The sequence below is a fragment of the Orcinus orca genome, chromosome 8, assembly GCF_937001465.1.
Source record: "Orcinus orca chromosome 8, mOrcOrc1.1, whole genome shotgun sequence".
Taxonomy (NCBI): Eukaryota; Metazoa; Chordata; class Mammalia; order Artiodactyla; family Delphinidae; genus Orcinus; species Orcinus orca.
In genome coordinates, this window is record NC_064566.1 from 15,084,529 (window position 1) to 15,106,434 (window position 21,906).

Genomic DNA, 21,906 nt, shown 5'->3' on the forward strand with positions numbered 1-21,906 from the left:
AGCCTGCCCTGAGTCTCCAGGTACGGGGAATTAGGTGTTTCTCCTACGTGCGTCCAGCACCCTGTCCTCTCCTGTATCATATTGTACTGTTTTCTTGTTTGTATCTAGAAAGATAATATAAACACTTTACGGTTAAATTCTGTGTTTAACTGTGAATCCCTGGGATCCAGCCTGATGCCTGGCACATAATGGGCACAATATATTATTGGATGGATGGATGGATGGACAGGTAGACAGATGTATAAAAGGAAGGACACACACATCTTCCTCACACGAGCCTTCAAGCTTGCCCATGCCTCAGCTGTTTCTTTTTTCTCTGGAAACTGGCAGTGGACTGGATAACTCCTGGCTATACATTCTCATGACAGCGCTGTGAAAACTCTAAAGTGAAGAGCCCCTCTTTCTCTTTCCAGGGGAAGGGCGCCACGAACCCCACCAAATCCTTCTTCCTGCATCCCCTGGACAACTTCCGCTTTCCCTTCTGGTCCAGCCAGACCTCCCCAGTGCTGTCACAGACTCATTTTAGACAGAAATGGCATCGCTTCTTTGCAGCGTTGCTCTGTTCATGGACCCTCCGTGGGGAACTAAACACCCCCAGCAGGTAGGGGGCAGGACTGCACCTGAAGGGTGAGATCGTTCCTGGGGGCAGTGACCAGTATAAACACGTGGCTCTCCGACAAGGAACTGGGAGGAAGGGACGTCGATGGAGGACAGAGGGCTTGAGAGCTCTCTTATCTTGTCCAAGATAGTGAAATATCTAGATGGTGCGTGTAAAGATGGCATTCCTTTACAAGGAGCTCATCCCAGGGCTAGGGAGCAGAGAGTCTAACAGTGGGCATGCAGGTGGAGACAGGTGTAGGAGGATGGGGCCTGGGGTAGAGCTCACTCTGTGAGATCCAGACTACCTTGGGGAAGCCACATGGTGTTTACTTCCCTGTCATCTTCCTTTTTTGAGTATCCAGTGAGTCTCAGGTACGCTGCAGGAAGTCTGCCCACCCTGGCACCAGAGTGCTAAAGGGGGACGGACAGCAGCTGTGAGCCACGGGAACCAAAAGGAGAAGGAGAACCACAGCCGTCACAGCAGCTAAGATCTACTGAGTGCGTACTGCGCACCAGGCAATACTATTCTAAGCTCTTCACTTAACTCACTTAATTCTCAGGCAGGCACTATTGCCGTCCTCATTTTACAGCTGAGGAAACTGAGGCAGAAAGATCTGACAACTTGTCCAAGGGCAACCAGCCAGTAGATAGCAGGGTTAGGACTTTACCCCAGAGAGTCCCATCACCATGGGGCTGGTGAAACTCACGCCTGTCTGAGTATTTGGTCCCACCACCCCTCCCCCACCAGGAGGGATTCCTTCCAGTGAGAGCATTGGAAGCTTCTAGTTATGTTGTATTAATGCAAATGGTTTTCCTTTCAGAGTTTTGCCCCCCCATCTCTTTCTTTTTTTAATAGAGGTATAATTTATATGTAATAAAATGCAAAGATCTTAAAGTATAGGTCAATAATTTCTAACAAACATACACACTGGTGTAATCACACTGCAATCAAGATAACAGAACATTTTTCATCACCTCCTAATCAATCTCCCACCACCAGAAGCCACTACTATTTCATGTTGCCTGTCCTGGAGCTGGATGTAAATGGAATCATACTGTGCACCTGCTGCCCGCTTTTGCCCTTCCCCACCCTCCCTCCCTCTCTCAGGTCAGTGTCTTCCTATTCTCGGGGCCTTGCTTCACACTGAGCTGTCAGGAATTGGGCACACAGAGAGCCATGCACCTGATGCATGCTCCCCCATGTCATTCCCAGAGGCCACAGCAGACATCACTAATCGATTAATGCACTCATTCCCACCGGGCCCAGATACAGCCTCTGAATCCTTCCTTTTGTGGGTTGTCATCCAGAGAACCCCTATCAATTGGTTGCAATTGGCACAGGAGTTGAAATTCGTTTGCCAGCTCAGGATTAAAGTTGATCCCTGTCTCCTGGAGGGAGCTGCATTTTTAAAAACTCTTCATTTTGAAATAAGGTAAGCCTTGCAAGAAGTTGTGAAAGTGGTACAGAGAGTTCCCATATACCTTTCCTCCAGCTTCCCAATGATAACATCTTACATAGCCATAGTTGATTATTAAAATCAGGAGACTGACATTGGTATAATACTGTTAACTATACTACAGATCTTATTCGGATTTCACCAGTGTTTTGTATGTTCATTTGGTGAGGAGGTGTAGAGTCCTACGAAATGTTATCACATGTATAGGCAAAGAAACTCCCTTGCACTCCCCCTGGATAGTCACATCTCCCTCTCCCTGTCCCATAAGTGGATCTTCCATTCATCTCTGTGTCTCTCCTTCTGCCAGTATCACACTGTCTCGATTACTATAGCTACAGAGCAAAAGAACTGCATTTTAATAGGAATTCAAATCTTAAGGCAAAAGTGAGAAGCTCTGATAGTGAAATTTTGTGAAGCCTGGGTTCTAGGCTTGAGGCTGTGTGATTTGGGGCAAGTCACCTCACAATATTGAGTAATTTTTCTTTATTAGTAAAGTAGGGATAATAAAAATAACCCTTTATGTTGTAGAGCTGAAGTGAGGAATCCAGGAAGTTAAATAAGAATATTCTTTGACCTCTAAAGTGCTAACAAGGTGTTAGTGTTGATGTTTTTGAGGGGGCCTGATAGATGCCTCCTCTCTTCCCTGAGTTCTGAACCAATTAAGAAATAAGAGAAAAATATTATCATTATTACTGACTAAGCTGATAATGGCAATTGTAACTTATCATCCTGGAGAAATGAGATGCCTAACGCTGAACGCTGGAATTAGACAGCTCTACCCCCAGCCCCACCGGAAACCCACCCCCCGCCAAGGAGCTCTGTGCACCACCCATCTGCCCCGGGACGGCTTGGGCTGCGGCGTCAGTGCCGAGATGGAGAGAAGTGGGTGATTCTGAGATCTTACGTGGAGGCGGAGCTGCTGACAAGGACTGCTGATGGATTGGATGTGGGTGGTGTGGGAAAGGAGGGAAACCAGGATGGCTCTTATGTTTGTAGCCTGGGGAATTGCTGGGAGGTGGTACCATTTACAGAGATGGGAAAATGGGGATTGGGACAGGTTACCTGGAAGGGAGGGAACCAACTCAGCCCCAGACTGAGTGATGGGCCACAGCTGGGTACTGACCCCAATTAGATGGACCCTTAAGCTTGGTCACTCTCTAAGTCCTCTCCCTACTGATGTCCCCAAACGTGTGCCTTTGGTGTCCAAAAGGTCCATGGACGAGTGTGAGCTAGAGAGGGTGGGACCCTGGGAGCACCATTTAGTGCCTCTCCAAAAGGTCAGCTGTCACTAGGCATCCCTCTGCCCAGGCTCCCACATTCTCAATGCAAGGGGCACCTCAAGGACTGACGGCGCACCAGGCCCTCTAGCGGGCCCTGGGGACCACAGATAAATAGGACTCTGGTCTTGCCCTTCAGGAGGGGACAGCCTGGTGGGAGAGGCCCACCCACGCTGAGGTTACAGCATCTTTTAAGAGGCTGAGTGGCCCAGACTCAAGCCCTATGACCCCCACCCAGTGCTTTTCCTGCTCCATCCACTTCCCATTCAGGACAATCCCCTTTCTGCCCAGGACACCATTCCCCAGGGGCTGCCCTCTCCCCCATCAGAGGGGACAATTGTAATGACACGATTGTCCTGTGGGCACCTGTGTGATGCTGTCTGTGCTCATAGGAGACTGAGGATTCCCCCGTGCTCTCTGCCTCCTTCATTCCTTACAAACTGTCCCAAGGTCACTCCCAGGAGCATTACCCCAAGTCACATACAGATTGTGTTCAGGAAAATATTGTTCTCTCTCCGCAGGGAGCCCAGCAAGCGTTGACGGCTGGGGTGGGTGGGGAGGGGTGTGTGAACTCAGCCCTGTGGGGTAGGGGTGCATCCCAGGCACTAACGACCAAGGGAAGAGGCCCTGCCTGCGTAGCATGAAGTCTGGGCAGCTCTTGGCTGCCTGATCCCGGCTTCAGCCAGGCTGACCTGCGAAGGCGGCAGGGAGGATGGCTTTGCGAGTCACGATCGGGAAAAACAACCACAAGGAAACCAGAGAACCACCTGGAAGGTGAGCTGAGGGCAGAGGGAAACAAATCTGAGCTCAGTACGCAGGTGGTTCCACCTCCCAGCTGCTCGGGGTTTGCCGCACGGGCTCAAATTAGGAAACTGTACCAAGATCCCAGCAACCAGGAACTGAAAAATGCAACTGACTCTTCCTTGGCCCATAAGCCAGTTAACGATGCATTTATTTAGTATTGTTTTTAGTGAATAAAATAATCTCATCTATTGAGAGTTTACTCCACTCCAGACACCGGGCTAAATCCACTTATGCTTCAGTTTACTGGATTCCCTCATCAACTCTGGGGCCGTTATTATCCTCATATTACTGAAATGATCTTAGAGAAGGTAAGTTCATAACCCGAAGTCCTGGCTAGGAAGGGGGAGGTGGGAACTGAACCAAGTTTTCCCATGCAAAACCCACCCTGTTTTAATTATTGTCACTCGATAGTGTGCTTTGGTATCAATTCGGTAAAATCTCTTTATCATTTCATCATTATTCTTGTCCAAAATTTTCTTGGCTATCCTCAAGCAATTACTCTTCCACATGAAGTTTACATCCCCACTGCTCTTTTCCCTGGAACTACCTTATGTTTGTTAATTATATGAGAGAGAATTGACATCTTTACATTTGGGACTTCCTTTCTAGAAACACCATTACGTCTCTGTTTATTCAGATATTCGTTTTTTTTCTTTTCCTGTAGTAAAGTGTTAATAGATCTCCCTCCACAGCCCTTGCAACGCTTCTTGTGAAGCAAATTCCTGATACGGTTTTCAGCATTTTCTTGCCATTATGAGTGAGATCCTTTTTCAAATAACACTTTTAAATTAAGTATAGCAACTAGCTGGGAAAACAATGAATGTTTACTTAATTCTTAATTTATGTTTTGTACTAAACATTTTTACTAGTGCTAATCATTGCTACCCAGCCAGAGTTGTCTGGACTTTTCAACTTAGAAATCACATCATCAGCAAATTGTTACCATTTTTGCCTTTCTGTTCCATGTTTATAATTTCTTTTTGTGTTTTCTTGTTCTTGGGACCACCTGGAGCCATTCTCTCACGTGCTGAGAGCAGAGCCACATCCTAGTGAGCTAAGAGCCTAACGCCCTTGTACATATCATTTACATTTCATATTTTGCACCTTCACGTACACTAACTTATTTGATCTTCACAACGGTCACTTAGTCAATCAAAAACCACGTGCCAAGCACCTCCTGTGTGCCAGGTGGCCCGAGACATGTGTTTCTTGTCTCCATGGAGTGCACGGTCCAGCGTGAACCCAGGAAGTAAACAAATGCACACATTAACTAAACAATCACAAGTAAACAAAACACAGGCCAGAAAAAAACCATAAAGCATCATCACCTCCATTTTACAGATGAGGAATCGAGACCCAGGATGGGGATGTGACTTGCACAACGTCACATGGCAAATTGGTGGCTGGGCTGAGGTGCAAACGCTTTCTTGCCCCTTGAAGCTGGGGACGACCTCCCAGCTTTCTCCAGTCTGTGCACGTGGTCCTTCCTGGGCCCAGAGGGCCAGCTATCTTCCAGGCAGCGCCAGTGTCTTTGGCTGAGGGCCGAGGAGAGAGCTCTCGGGACTTCCTCACCAGCCAGCCAGGGAGGTGAACGTTGCCATTGGCAGAGCTTCTGTGGAAAACCTTGAACACCCCAGCTGTTGCCGCTCGCCAGACCCTTGGGGTTTGCCCTGCTGCTGAGTCTCACTTCCCTTCCTAGAAGGCTCTGCCCTAGGAAGTGAGGTCTGGCTGTGGGTTGTGACCTGGTTCCAGGACATGTGGCTTCAGGCCCAGCTGAGAACTGAGGCCAATGCCAGGCCTTCTAAAGTGGGAATGAGTGTGGCCATCGGAAACGAGGTTACACTCGTCTGTATGTTCCCAGTGGCTCCACGGGGGCTCAGAACACGGGGGTTGGGAAAGAACTTTCTATGACTCCTCTTGCAAGAGCAATCCTAAAGCTCCTACCCTTCGACTCTCCTCCGTCTGGTCCAGCCACATTTCTTCCTTCACAGCCTTCATGTTCAAGGCCAAATGGCGCTGTTTCCTGTTCTCCATTTGCTTTCCTAACTTACACCCTCTGTGTGTTTGCTCACTCTCTTCCCTCCACCACTCACTTTGTCTCCGTCTCATCCCAACACCCCCAGTCCTTTGTCTACATGACCAAACCCGCTCCATCCCCCACACCCGAGGCCGGATGTCTCCTCCATCAGGCCTCACGCACCCACCCCTGCTGGGAGTGCTCTTGCTTCCTCTGAACACCAGGTCAGACAGCCAGGTATTCTGACCGGGGGAGCTGGTGGACCTCTCTGAGCCTCAACTTCTCTATCTGCAAAATGGGGATGCTAGTCCGGCTACCTCAGAGAATCATAGACTCAGAGGCTAAAATAACAGTAGCTTTACAAAAGTTGGTGCTCTCCTTTCTCCTGGTCTATGAAGAGAGAACCAAGGTACAGGGAAGTGAAAGGACGGGTTCAAGGCCCAATCCACAGCTAAGGTGAGACTCTGCAAGGGCAGCCTGGCTCCAGCTCTCTGCTCTGAATCACCGTGTGATAAGCAATAAGTGTGCGTGTGTGCACCTGTGTATATGCATGTGTGTAGGCATGTGTGTGTGTATATATGTGTGTGTGTATCTGTGTGTGCCTGTATGTGTGTCTATGTGTGTATGTGTCATATATGTGTGCCCATGGGTAACATTTACTTTCATCGTTCCTTATCTCTGCCTCTCTGACTTGGCCCCTTCTACTTCATTTTATAATTCTTGTGCTCATAGCTTATCTCCATACTCAAGCTTCAGCTCCTGGGTGGTGGGGTGGGGAGGGCTGAATCTCCAGGACTTAACCCAGGAGCCCTGACACCCTCCCCCACTTAGATTGTCTTTTCCATCTGTCTGAAGTGCACACATCTTGCTGGTTTGCCAGAGAGAGCCTTGCTTGCAAAGGCATCCCACGGCCCTGGATGCAGGAGGGCCCCTGCTGCACGTGCTCTTCCTCTGACTCTTAAAAGGGAGGGCTTCTCCTCTCATTTAAGTCTCAACTCCAGTGTCACCCTCTCAGGGAGGCGCTCCCTGGCCACTCTTTCTAGAATGGTCTGCTTCTCATCGCCCTGTTTTACTTGCTTTGTAGAACACATTGCCATCTGAGACGATCTCATGATATCTATTTATTTGTCTGTTTCTGTCTCCCTCCCACTGGGATCTAAGCTCTGTGAGTAAAGGGTCCCTGTCCGTGGAGGGGTTTAGAGCAGAGCTTTTTACCTTATGGTGTGCAGGCAAATCACCTGGGGATCTTGCTGAAATGCAGATTCCAGTGGAGTAGGACCAGGGCTGGACCTGAGAGTCTGCCTGTCTGACAAGCTCAGGTGATGCTGGAGTAGCCGTGCCCCACGCTCTGAGCAGCCAGGTCCCAGTGCTGTGGTTCTCAGCCCTATGGAATCAGAAGCTCCGGGGTGGGGCCCAGGGGTGTGAGTTTTAACAGGTGATTGTGAGGCACGCTCGACTGTGCAAACCTCTGATCCGGAGCTGTGCTGAGGGAACCAGCCCCGAGCCAGGGCTGCCTCGGTTCAAATCCTAAGGTGACTCCACTTCCCTGCGCCTCTGTTTTTCCGGCTGTGTAATGGGGAGGATAACAGTCCCTTCCTCATAGGACTGTTTACAGATGGAGTGAGTTAACGCGTGTTCACTGTCACCACTCTGGCCGTTTGTCCAACGAGTGATTGGGCGTCAGCCAGAAACTGTCAACCGGAGGCGATGGGCGTCGGAACTGAAGGCTGTGCCAGGCTGGGCAGGACTTTCTGGCCCGCCTGCCTCCCTGGTTGATGAGCATCCCTGTTGCACTGGCTCCTGTGCTCCAGCAAGGTTACAGGGTTGACCTAAGCACCAGACCACACGTACTCTGCGGCATTTGCCACAGAGTTGGCCACGCAGGAAAGGAGAGGCCCTGGGTTGCCAGCAGTGATCCTTCACCTGGTCTTGTTCCGGGGACGCTGGCCTGGGGGTTGCCTGGGTACCACAGAGGAGGAGAGGTGGCTCTGTCATCAGCCCAGATGAGTGACATGTCACTGTTTATTGTGCTCTTTCCCAGGTGACCTCATTAGAGTGTGTGTCAGTCTGTGAACTGGGCCTTATTATCCCCATTTTACAGACAAGGAAACCAAGGTTCAGGAGAACTCCTGGAAGGATCCACAAACCAAGCTACCTGTCCCTGGTTGATGGGGAGGCTAGAAGGGCTGGTCCTGACCCAGAGGAATGTAGGTCCAGAACCCCTGCCCTAGGCATCACCATCCTTCATCCACCGACTTCTGCAGGCTGAGGGCGGCCCCCCAAACAAGCTCAGGGTCCCAAAACCTGCCTTGTAACTTAGCACAGGGCCACAGGCCTGGCCCCGACAGCCGACTGAGAGCCAAAAAGAATCAGACAGTGTTATGCCCACTGGGGCAGAAGGTGAGCCAGTCTCTTATAGGAGGTTGTGACCTTGTCTCTGTCATGGACCCCACTGGCTGCCTGGTGAAGCCTAGACCCTTTCCCAGAGAAATGTTTTTTAAAACTCATGAAACAAAATACATAGAATTACACAGGAAACCAATTATGTTAAAATAGGATTATCAAAGTAAACAAAAAATTGCAAAATAGTAATATATGGGCTTTGTCATTGATTCGTTAAATAGCGAGATCCAGCGGCAGTACGCGGGCCTCTCACTGCCGCGGCCTCTCCCACCGCGGAGCACAGGCTCCGGACGCGCAGGCTCAGCGGCCACGGCTCACGGGCCCAGCCGCTCTGCGGCATGTGGGATCTTCCCGGACCCGTGTCCCCTGCATCGGCAGGAGGACTCCCAACCACTGCGCCACTAGGGAAGCCCCAGTGGCAGGTTTAATAACTAACATAATTTCAAAGTAGTGATAGTAAATGATGAGCACAAATGATATTTCAAGATGCCTGCACACCTAGCATGTAACATGGAAACACCTGGGATTTCTCACAGCAACAAAGTCGCAGGTGCTGTTAATCACTGTGGTTTGTTGCCTACACACACTTGAAGGAAATGGTAAATTTCAAAGCATAAAGATGGGATTGTTTTCTCCATTCAGATCCATGGACCTCAGTCAGACGCTCTTTAAAGGAGGCTGGGGCTTCCCTGGTGGAGCAGTGGTTGAGAGTCTGCCTGCCGAGGCAGGGGACACAGGTTCGTGCCCCGGTCCGGGAAGATCCCACATGCCGCGGAGCGGCTGGGCCCGTGAGCCATGGCCGCTGAGCCTGCGCGTCCGGAGCCTGTGCTCCGCGGCGGGAGAGGCCACGGCAGTGAGAGGCCCCCGTACCGAAAAAAAAAAAAAAAAAAAAAAAAAAGGAGGCTGGAGCCCAGGGGTAGAGCCCCGTGGGGTGATGACTGAGGGGGCTGCGGCTTTGGGTGGAGGGAGACAGAACATCACCAGGGCCCTTTGCCTTTGACCATCCCTTCTCTGCACCTCCCGGTCTGACCACAGATGCTCACATCCTGTATTTCACACTGCTTTGTCCCCTGACTTCTCAGCATAGTCTGAGCTGCCTTTGCAAAGGTCCCTTTGGGGAGAATGGGCTTATGGGGAAAGTCCCCTCCCAAGCCCATTCCCAGAGTCCACCTCCCCTGGATTTGCAAAGGATGTCTCCTCGCCACAACCAAGGCCAACGGCCCCTGGAGGGAGAAGTGGGTGGGGGAGGGAGAGCAGTTGCTGCACTGCTGACCAAGTCCACCCTTGGTAACAAGTCCTGGCTGTTTACAGCATTTTCTTGCTCGTGGTCTCATTTCGTCTCCAGTGCCTTCCTGTGAGTGAGCACTGCCATCTTCATTCTACAGGCGAGGCTCAGAGAGGTGGAGAATTTGCCCAAGGTCACACAGGCAGGAAGCGTAAGTTGCCTCTGTGGCTACCGTCCTTTGCTTGGGATTCCTGCTGCTCAGAGTAGAAGGCGGGTCTTCTGTTTCTATGGTTGTGGCTGGCTGGCTGGGAAGCTGGAATTTCTATTTTGTATCTGGCTTCTTTCATTCAGTCATTCACTCATCCATCCAACTATTCATCCATTCATCCATACATACATCTGACAGTCTGGCTGTGTGGAGCTTACGGTCTGGGGAAAACGACGCAAATAAATAGAAGCGGCAACAGCGCCAAGTGCTCTGAGGCAGAGGTGTGTGGCCAGGAGAATGTCCGCTGGGCTTTAGCAGAGAATGTCCGCTGGCTTTAGCAGGAGGTCAGGGAGGGCCTCCCAGAGCTGAGATCCAAAGGATGAACAGGAGACAGCCAGGTGAAGGGTACCAACTGGTGGGAGGGTGGGGTCAGCTGTGTAGAGAAGGGGTGAAGTGTGCAGGCTCTGCGGTCGGGCTGGATTCAGATCCTGGGGGTATCACTGACCAGCTGTGTAAGCGTGATAAACCTTCACACTTTGAGCCTTGATTTCCTGAAAATCAGGATTATAATAAGCATACCTACTTCACAAGAGGGTCATGACGATTTAATGGGGTGAAGTGAATAAAACTCTCAACGTGGTGCCTGGCCCCTGGTAAATGTTCTGATTCGGCCCTTAAGCTTTTAGGGAGTGTGGACACAAAAACACGAATCCATAAAAGCACTTCAAAGGGAGGTCTGCCCACAGCGTAAACTGAAGGGGTGTGTGGAAAGTTCTACTGGATCGCCTAGCAGTGCTTCAAACTCGGCCGCATGTTAGAGTCATCCGGGTGCCCAGCGCACACCGCGTATCGATTAAATAACTAGGGTCTCTGAGGGTGCATCCACCACCTGTAGCATTTAAAGCTCCCCACATGATCCCAATGTCCAGCCAGGACCAAAAGCCACTGTCTGGTAGGGAGGTTTCATTACTGTCTGCAGCAGCTGGGGAAGGGTTCCAGGGAAGCTGGTGATCGAGGAGCTCTCCAAGAACAGAGAAGCTTTAGATACACAGAAAGGACCAGGGAAGGAATTTTAGACTTTGGAAAGAGGCTGAACAAAATCTTGGAGATTGGGCTGGAGCAAGGCATTTGGGAAATGAGGTCTTTCTTTTTTTTTTTTCCGGCCTTGCTGTGCAACCAGGGATCGAACCTGCGCCCCCTGCAGTGGAAGCGCAGAGTCCTAACCACTGGACTGCCAGGGAAGTCCCTGGGAAATGAAGTAAATGAAGGAGAATGCACTGGCTGGGGAGGAGGCTCACACAGCCGGGCGGTTGGACACAGAACTGAGTCAGCTGCTGAGGAGGCTTGAGGGCTAAGAGAGGCCTTTGGTCAGGTTGGACTGGGAATGTCGGGTGCCATTGTTCCCACCGATCGGAGTAGCTGTTTAGAGCCCTGTGTTGAGAGAGATTCTGAGCCTGCATCTGAGTGTGGTAATTGATTAACAGTGGTGGCCAAGGACTTCCCTGGTGGTCCAGTGGTTAGGACTCTGCACTTCCACTTCAGAGGGCACGGGTTTGATCCCTGGTCGGGGAACTAAGATCCCACAAGCCTCTCGGTGCAGCCGAAAAGAATAAAGATCGATTTAAAAAAAACCCAAAACAACAACGACAACAACAAAACTTTGGTGGCCAACGGTGTGGTAGCCATCATGGCAGCACATATGCCAGGCACTTACTAGCCTGGCCAGGTGGGGCTGCAGGGAGCCGCTAGGGTAGAGAGTAGGGATTGGTTTTTACTTCTCTTCTGCGGTACCTTCCCAGAAGTTGCTTCAAGTAAGAGGACCTTCCCCACATCTTGGCCATGAAGAAGCCAGCCAGGGGAAGGGAGGTGGATCGGAACTGGGTAAATTACAAGGCAGGAAAAGGTGTGGTCAGGAAAAATGGAGGGATGAGCTTAGAGAGTCCCAAGATCCCTTCTAGTTCTGATATTCAGTAGAGAGGAATTTCCCAAAATGCCTTTGAGAGGTTGTGAGATCCTCGTCCCTGGAGGCATTCAAGGAAAAAGCTAGAGGACCAATGGACTGAACTGCAGAGAGACCCACATATCAAACAAGGTTGGTCAAGAGGACCTCCTGGGGGGATCCCAACATGGTGATTCAGTGATAACAGCCATCAGCTGACCAGGAGACTGAAAAGTGACTTGTTCCTGGAGGCAAGAGCAAGGACTGCAGAGGGCTGGGTCTGTGCCTGAGAGGCCCGGAGAGCAGAGCTTAGGACCCAGAAAGAGAAGGGTGAGAGAGGAGGAGGCACATGGAGCCCAGAGCCTAAAATAAAGAATGTTGACTGCATATCGGGTTCACCCGCCCAGCCTGGGCACAGGAGCCAATGGTGAGCAAATGGCCTCTCTGAGTTTCCTTCCTCTGAGCCAGATTTGGCCTTGGAGCTATTTGGGGCCTGGGCTGGTCTCCCCGGAGGCTCCCTGGGCTTGTAGACATGTGTCCTCTCTCTCCTCTGCTGTGCCAACAAACACAGCCTGGAATGGCCAGCTCTGCTCTGACCAGCCCTGTTTGCAGGGGAGAGGAATAGCTGACGGGGCACAGTGAACTTCCAGGACCATCCTTCCCACTATGGACTTGGGGCGCCTGAGGCAACGGAACAAGCGTCACCAAGCGATGCTCTGCGCACGTTTTGAACCACAGGCTCAGCCTCCAGCCCCACGATGTTGCCTCTGCTCTGCATTCCCTGGGACCGTACAGAGCAGCCGCTAAGAGGCAACATGGACACAGAGCCACCTCAAGACAGACACAGCTGCACACAACGAATTCTCCCTTTTGTGTAAAACATAAATTAATTAATTAATCTTGAAAAAGATTTTACTTGGCACTTTTATTAATTTTTTAAAATTTTGTCACATAAACATTTTTAAAAAAATTTTTATTGGACTATATTTGATTTACAATGCTGTGTTAGTTTCAGGTGTACAGCAAGTGAATCTGTTATATATATATACATATACCCACTCTTTTTTAGATTCTTTTCCCATATAGGTCATTACAGAGTACTGAGAAGAGTTCCCTGTGCTAGACAGTAGGTCCTTATTAGTTATCCATTTTGTATATGGTAGAGTGTATATGTCAATCCCAATCTCCCAGTTTAATCCTCCCCCTTCCCTTTCCCCCTGGTAACCATAAGTTTGTTTTCTACATTTCTGATTCTGTTTCTGTTTTGTAAATAAGTTCATTTGTACCGTCTTTTTTAGATTCCACATATAAGTGAAATCATATTATATTTGTCTCTGTCTGACGTACTTCACTCAGTATGACAATCTCTAGGTCCATCTATGCTGCTGCCAATGGCATTATTTCATTCTTTTTTAAGGTTGAGTAATATTCCATTTTATATATGTACCACATCTTCTTTTTTTTTTTTTTTTTTTTTTTTTTTTTTGCGGTACGCGGGCCTCTCACTGTTGTGGCCTCTCCCGTTGGGGAGCACAGGCTCCAGACGCACAGGCTCAGCGGCTATGGCTCACGGGCCCAGCTGCTCCGCGGCATGTGGGATCTTCTCAGACCGGGGCATGAACCTGTGTCTCCTGCATCAGCAGGCGGACTCTCAAACACTGTGCCACCAGGGAAGCCCGTACCACATCTTCTTTATCCACTCCTCTGTTGACGGACATTTAGGTTACTTCCATGTCTTGGCTATTGTAAATAGTGCTGCAATGAACATTGGGGTGCATGTATCTTTTCAAATTATGGTTTTCTCCAGATATATGCCCAGGGGTGGGATTGCTGGATCATATGGTAGTTCTTTATTTAGTTTCTTAAGGAACCTCCATACTGTTCTCCATAATGGTTTTACCAATTTACATTCCTACCAACAGGTGCAGGAGGGTTCCCTTTTCTCCACACCCTGTCCAGCATTTATTTGTAGATTTTTTGTTGATGGCCATTCGGATCGGTGTGAGGTGATACCTCATTATGAATTTAAAATACATGTACGTTTATCCACAGACAATCTCTGGAAGGGTATTCAAAAACCAGATACTCGTGGTAGATATTTCCTCGGAGGGAAACTGGGTGGCTGGAGGACAGGGTGAGGAGAGAGTCTGGTCTCTCATTATATTTCTTTTTTGTATCTCTTGAATTTTGTACCGTAGCACGAATTGCTATTCAAAATTAAACAAATCGTAGAGTACCGTTCTGCAGTCAGACTCTCTGGGGTCAAAGGTGAAGGCTTCAGCACGTTACTTAGCCTCTCTGTGCCTCATGTCCTTTTCTGCGAAGATGCGATGTTAGCAGCACCTGGCTCAGAGGTTGTTGTGAGAATTCACGAGAAAGCGCAGCACAGTGGTGTCCGGCACGCAGGAAGCCGGTGATGATGCTGAGCTACTATGGTAACGATTGGTTAGCAGAACCATTTCCATCCAGGGAGGTTTCTGATGAGGAAACTGAGTCTCAGAAAAGTTAAGTGACCTGGCCGAGGCCACACTGTCAGGAGCTTGTTCTGGACGTGAGATCCAATGAGAAACCGTCCCTTCCCGTGTTGGAGGGTGAAGTGGGGACACACACAGACCGTAAGGACAGTTGTACCCAATGCAGTAAGTAGTGCGACAGAGACCAGTACAAAGGGCTATGCAAATGCAGAGACGGGGCCATTGATTCTTCCCCGGGAAAATGAGGGGCGTTGCTATGGACTGGGTGGATGGGTAGGCGTGCCAGGTGGAAGGCACAGCATGTGCGAAGCCTCAGAGGCCCTGATCAGCGGCATGTGAAGGGAAAGTGGAGAAGCTGAGTGTGAAAGGAAACAGCAAAAAAGAGAGATGACTGGGGAGGTGGCAAATTAGCACAAAGAAGTAGGACAGGAGGAAGGAAACAGGAACAGGAGACCAGCATGAAGTCAATGGGAGGGGAGGCTGAGCCAGAGTAGAAAGACAAGAATAACATTTTCTCTCATCTCCAGTCTCCTCTGCCTTCATCTTCCATCCATCTGATGGATGAGTAGGCGTTTCCCTTTACAGACACACACACACACATACTCGTGCGTGCACAGAAGCACACTCAGCCTTCATGCTTCCCTCGTCTGGGGTGCAAGAGACAGTCACAATTTGGCACCAGTTTTATTGAAGCGAATTCGAGGACATCGACACGTGGATAGATGAAGCAAGATGAAGCTCAGAAGCCAATGTCGTTTCCTCCGCGGGGCCGTGCCGAACACCCTGTGTAAACCACAGCAGCCCTCCTCCACCGTCCCGCCCTCCGCATCGTCCATCATCTTCCATCCTTCTGATAATTTACTTATTTGTTTGTTGTCTGTCTGCACCAAAATGAACACTCCATGAGGGTGTGGGTCTGTTTTGTTCTCCTGTTGATCCCCAGGACCTAGAACTGAGCCTTGGACACAGTAGATGCTCAAATAACATTTACCATGATTGGACAATTATATGCTAATCAATTCTCATGCATACTTTATTTTACTAATTATCACAATCCCACCCTGGGAGGTGGGTATTCTGAATCCCATTTTACAGAAGAGGAAACAGAGGGTCAAGTGGGATCCAGTAAGTCACCACGATTTGAATCCACCTCTTTGGGTTCAACCAAACCTTGGAAAACCTCTGGGCGTGTTTCAGGCCCCTCAGAAGCAGGGAGGGGACAGCCAGGCTTCCATCACCCCACCCAAGTTGGGCACAGAAGCCTGCAACTGGCCGGCCTGCGGGCCTGCAGGGGTTAATCACTCCCACCAAGGACCCCTTCCCTTGGCCTCAGCCGCTCCTTCCGTAGCTGGAGGCAGCTGTGCACTGGGTGGTCACACGGGCTCTGGAGCCAGGGCATTGGATGCCACTTCGTACTGTTGGCCGTGTGACCTCAGCCCCACTTTCCCCGAAAGTGGAAAATGGGTCGTGAGAGGTAAATAAAATAATTGAGTACAGTTTCTGACACATGCAGTAGTTGTATTAGTCAGGACCTCACCAGAAGTAGAGGCACACTCAAGGGTTTAACTGAAGAGAATTGAAGGAAGAGGCTCTTTACAGAAGGGTGCTATGCAAATGATCACACGTTTATCCCTTAAAATGACACAAAGTCCAAAATGCTGGTTCCTTCTGGAGGCCCCAAGGGGGAATCTGTTTCTTGTCTCTCCCAGCTTCTAGAGGCTGAGGGCTTTTTTTTTTTTAATCCTTTTACTGAGGAGGAAAAAAGATATTTAATATTTTTGTTGTATAAGGAATAGCACCTAAGGCAGGTACTTCTACTCCTGACCTCAGCCCCAGGCGCTCCTGCTTTCTAAAGCTATAGGACGGAGCAGAGTTGGAATGGAAAAGAAAGGTAGGGTAGAAGACAACAGATAAATTGTAAGGGAGCAGGGGGACGCAGACAGAAATATAACAGCCACATGTGTGAGGCTGAGGGCTTTTCCTAGCTCCTGCCCACATCCCTCCAATCTCCGCTTCCATCATCAAATCACCTTGACCCTCTGTCTCCCTCTCACGAGGACCCTAATGATTATGTCCCCGGGCCCACCTGATAATCCAGGATAATCTCCCCAACTCAAAACCCTTAATTTAATCATACCTGCAAAGCCCCTTTTGCCATATAAGGTAACATATTCACAGGGTCCGGGGTTTAAGGCATGGACATCTTGGGGTCATTATTCAGTCCATCACATGTGGAAGTGGATGGAGAGGCAGCTGGGGATTAGCATCTGTGCGGAGCTGTCACCATCCTTAAGCCTGGAGTGGAAGAGGGAGAAATGACAACTGGCCTTCTCTCCTCCTGCCAGTACCTCTCATTGGCTGAAGCCCAACCAGAGGCAGAGGCACAGGGCAGGGCAGGGAAGGGATGGGGGTGAGGAGACGGAAAACAAGCAGCACAGTACTTGAGTTGTATTAGCTATGACTGTGCTTGAGGCCTGGTCTTTTGAAGACGTTAAAGGCCTTCTGAAGGCCTTTTTACGACCCAGGGCCTCGGGCTGCCTGCCTCTGTCTGTCCTACCTTCCAGGGAAAGCAAAACCTCCTACATCATCCCAGGGCACTGGGTGCAGAGTCTGTTCTCCCCAAGCTGCACTGTTAGGATTTGGGGCAAAAGAGCTGCTGGGGAAATTCAAAGCAAAACAGCCAGCAGGCTCTTCAAAGCCCATCTCTGGAACAAAGGACTGAGAGAAGAAAAAGGTGCAGGCTTGTGGGGGGCCAGCCAGAGGAGCAATTGCCAGCCAGAGGAGCAATTAGAACCACAAAGGCTCTCTGATCTTCTGCAGAACCCCTCACAGTCCCTTAAACAAATCCCTCCAGAGAGCCGGAGGCTGAGCAGTGAGGGGCAGGGAGCCCAGAACTGGGAATCTGGGGACTGGGATCCAGACCAGCTATGCCCTTGAGTCGCTATGTGACCTTGAACATGTGATCCCCTGTGCACCTCGGTTTTCTCATCTGTAAAATGGGGATAATGGGACCCGGTGACTTAGGTCAGGTTCTCTAGAAACAGAGACTGAGACAAGGATTCTTGTGCAAGTGATTTATTGGGGGAAACCTGGAGGGGAGTAAAGGAAATGGGATGGGCTGGGGAAGAAGCCAGGCACAGCTGTGGGTTCAGCTGAAGTCTGGGCTCAGTCTGATCCCATAGAAGTGCGACTGGCACCACAGAGTTGTTCCCCTTGAGACAAAGGTAGGGCTTTTGTACCCATCTTGGGGGAGTCACATGCCCCCACCCTTCTCCCACTACAGTGGACTGAATAATAACCCCCAGAGATGTCCACATCCTTATCTTCAGAACCTGTGCATATGTTACCTTCTAGGTAAAAGGGGGGACTTTGCAATTAAGGGCATTGAGACAGGGAGACTATTCTGGGTTCTCTGAGCGGGCCCAGTGTTATCACAGGGTCCTTATAAGGGGAGCAAGCAAGAGGGCCAGAGTCAGTAGTGGGAGAGGTGACAGTGGGAGCAAGAGGCTGCAGTGATGTGAGGAAGGGGCCACAAGCCAAGGAATGCACACAGCCTCCAGAAGCTGGAAAAGGCAAGGAAATGGATTCTCCCCAAATGTCGCCAGGAGGAACTCAGCCCCGATGACACCTTGATTTTCGACTTCTAACCTCTAGAACAGTATGGTTTCAAGCCACTTTGTTAAAGCAGCGATAGGAGACTAATACACCTGCCAAGACACGGTGGCCACACAACTTGCCCCAGGCTCAAGGGTCCTGGTCCAGCTCTGTGCAAGAGCTCGCATGCTCCCACTTAATGAGGAGGTGGCCCTGATCCCCTTGGATCCTCTTGCCAATTTCAAGTGCCCTACCTCACCCCCCCTCCCCCTGGCTTCTGTGCACTTTGTCCTCTAACAGCCCTCAGGCCTGAAGACGCTTTGACCTTGGTGCAGAGATGGGGAAGCTAGGGTGACCTTGGGCCAGTGACTGATGGCTTTGCCTCGCGTCTGACCAACTCTGAAGGGTAATCTACACTAGACAGCGCCCTGACTCTGCACCTTGGGTCCCCTCCCCCTGACCCTGACCCTCACTCCCACCTGTTCCCCTGGTTCCCCTGGAGCACATCCCTAATGGACTCATTACACAGGAGTCCTCCTCTCAGGCTCTGCTTCCGGTGGGCCAGCCTGAGCGGCCCTGTACCAGGAGCCTTTTCTACCTGCTCATCACAGTTATGTACCCAGGCTGGGAGGAGGATGATTCTCATTTCACAAACAAGGAAAACTGAGGCTCTGACCAGCTCTCGACCACAGGGGTTAAGGCAGAAGCTGAATCCAGACACAGGAGACAATGCTTTAATCCATGGACCCTACCACCTTGCCAACATCTCCTTCCCCCGGGAGGGAGGGAGGGACTTTGCCCTTGGGAAAAATCATCTGCATTTCCTGGGGACAGAAGTGGTTGGGAGCAAAGAGCTGGGTTCTGTAGGAGAGGATCCCTGTGGGTCCCTGCCCATCTCACCATTTTGGCCCCAGCCTGGGTCCCCGCAATAGGACAGTGGGGGAGGGGAAGGTCTAGGAACACCGTCAGACCCTGGAACGGGGTGTCAAAGCCAAGGCTCCGGGCTTCCCTGGTGGCGCAGTGGTTGAGAGTCCGCCTGCCGATGCAGGGGACACGGGTTCGTGCCCGCGGTCCGGGAGGATCCCACGTGCCGTGGAGCGGCTGGGCCCGTGAGCCATGGCCGATGAGCCTGCGCGTCCGGAGCCTGTGCTCCGCAACGGGAGAGGCCACAACACTGAGAGGCCCGTGTACCGCAAAAACAAAACCAAAACCAAAAACAAAAGCCAAGGCTCCGTGAAGCCATCAGCTGAAAGTCACACTGGCTTCACATAGATTCTTGGGCCAAATCCAAATCCTGTTGGATGGTTTATCCTTCTCTCCCCTCATTTTCTCCCCTGTGAGATGAGGATAGTAGTCCTGTGACTTTCATCATAGTCCAGGATGAAAGGAGTAAAAGATGGGAACGTGGCTAGGACAGAGCCTGGCCCCGTGAGGTCCTGTGAACACTCCTGCTGCTCCCATGACTCCATGTGTTTGTGCTGGTACATTCCTGCCCAAATGGAAAAAAGACACTTCCAGCAGCTGTGGGGCTGTTACCTTTCTTTTCCTGGGTTAACAGGCCTGGAATGAGTGATCCATCTTTCTCCCTTCTTGGGGCTCAGAAGCCCAGGACAGACAGGGCAGGCCAGAATTGGACCAGCTGCCAGGACAAGGGGTTCCCTTCGTCCCTCTGCCCTCTCAGCAGCACACGAGCTTCACCCTCTCTCCCCTCAGGCAATCCAGTGGCCAGGCCAGAAGCCCCTCATTGCTTCCCATCACATCCAGGAACTCAGCTGGGCACTGGGCCAACCTGAGGGGGCTCGGCCAATCGATTTTCCAGGCAAAACCGAAACCGGGCAGGGGAGGATTTAGGCCTGAACTTGAACCATCTCCTTTGTTAAAGGAAACCAACCTAGAAAACAAACAGAGTGAAAACCTCCAGACCCACCTGCAGGGGCCTCACGCACGGGTGGTTGGTTCCAGCGATGCTGACCTTGCTGATGGTCCTGGCTCCGGGCGGTGCCCAGGCTTAGGGATGAGGCCACACATTCCCACCCCCGGGACTGTCACAGCCTAGTGGGGAAGAGAGACTGAAGGGGCTCCAGTGTCGAGGAAGCCAAACAACGCCCAGGGTACACAGACACACAGCGAGGTCTGGCTGAAGAGGCCAAGGTCGCCGCTGACAGCAGCACACCGCGCAGCGCATCTCCTGTCCCCAACACGAGCCTCTCCACCATCGTTGCTTTCGCTGGCTCCTCTGCTATCAGTCAGGGCCTTCTCTTTCTTTTCCTCTTCTCCTCCCGGAAGCAGTCCCAGCATCACTGGCTTCCGTCTGCTCTCTCCTAGACCCTCCTCCCACCACGCATCCCCTGCCTCCCTCCTCGCATGCTCTACATCCCCCCTGCATCACCTTCTGTTACTTGCATGTCCCCTCTGATCCTCCCACTGCCACCACCATCATCACCCTCCTCCCTCCCGAGCCAAGAGAATTCCAGAAGGGAATTCCAATGACTACAGATTTCTCAGCCTGATTTTAAATCAAAAGAAGCTCAGCTTTATCAAGGCTAAACTGCTTAGGAGTTTTTAAGCTTAAACACAAGACTTCAAAGACATTTCCTGCTAATGAGATTAAATGAGATAATGTGTGGAGCTCGGCACACAGTGTGCTGACGGAGGCTGCTTTGGACCGAGCCCTCGGGCCACCACCACCCGGGTCCTTGCTTTCCTTTGCTGTCAGGGCCCTTTGGAGGGGAAGCGTGCAGAGCCTCGCAGGGTACGTGATGCTGGGGAACGCAGGAGACAGGGAAGCAGGGTCATACGGCAATCTTCAGGCACGAGCGTGTAAAGGGGCGTGGGTGCCTGTGACCTAGAGGTGAGGAGAATAGGAAGGAATGATGTGGGAGTGATCCAACCATGTCCTGCTGAGCCTCAGGTCTCCCTTGGGGTCTCACTCAGCTGCTGTCTTGCCACCACCACCATGCTGGCCTCAGGAGGTCACTGTGGTCAGCACAGTCCCCTTCGGCTTGGCCTGAGCCCCTTTCTCTTCGTTCCCCTCAACTGAGCCAAGACCTGCTGTCATTTCCAAAATGATTCTATAGGAAGAAGAAGGTGAGCACCCAGTTATGTTTCTGCTGGCTGCACGCCCAATAGTTATTTCTTTTTTTTTTTTTTTTTTAGCGGTACGCGGGCCTCTCACTGCTGTGGCCTCTCCCTTTGCGGAGCACAGGCTCCGGACGCGCAGGCCCACCAGCCATGGCTCACGGACCCAGCCGCTCCACGGCATGCGGGATCCTCCCGGACCGGGGCACGAACCCGCGTCCCCTGCATCGGCAGGCCGACTCCCAACCACTGCGCCACCAGGGAAGCCCTTTTTCTTTCTTTTTTTTTTTTCTTTTCCAATAGTTATTTCTTAAGGCCAGGTTTCTGGTTCCAAGAGGCCCCAAGGAATCAGCAAAGACATCTGCGGGCCTCCGATTTTCCACTTAGGATAACCACAGAGGCACATTGAGTGCCCATCCCGGGCATGCAGGCATCCTCTGGACACTGTCTACTAAGAAGGGTCAACTGTGGTCTATGGGCATCAAGCAGGGGGAAGGCGACTTCCACACACTGAATTCCCACACTGCCCAGCCACCGTGCTAGGAGCCTCATGTTGTGAACTCACCCATTCCCCATAACAACATTGTGACACAAAGTCCAGATAGAGCAAGGCCTTGTCTAAGGGCACAGAACTGGAAAGAATAGCTCCAGCTATGGAATGTCCTCTGAGGGGAAAGCTAATTCGTATCATAAATGTGATAGCACTGGACCCTCCCAAACCAGCAGTAAAAGGTTAGGTGCTATTCTTGTCCCCATTTTACAGATGAGGAAACTGAAGCTCAGGGAGGGGAAGCGATCTGTTCAAGACCTGCCAGCTGGCCAGAGGTAGT

General features: G+C 51.0%; 1 protein-coding gene across 1 annotated transcript in view; it reads left to right on the forward strand.

The window, feature by feature from the left end:
- Positions 1-20,633: 20,633 nt before the first annotated feature.
- Positions 20,634-21,906, forward strand: part of TP53I11 (tumor protein p53 inducible protein 11) — a 44,431-nt gene continuing 43,158 nt past the window's right edge. The window contains exon 1 of the mRNA XM_049713215.1: positions 20,634-20,638. The gene's annotated coding sequence lies outside the window, so the exon portion shown is untranslated. The remainder of the gene's footprint in view (positions 20,639-21,906) is intronic.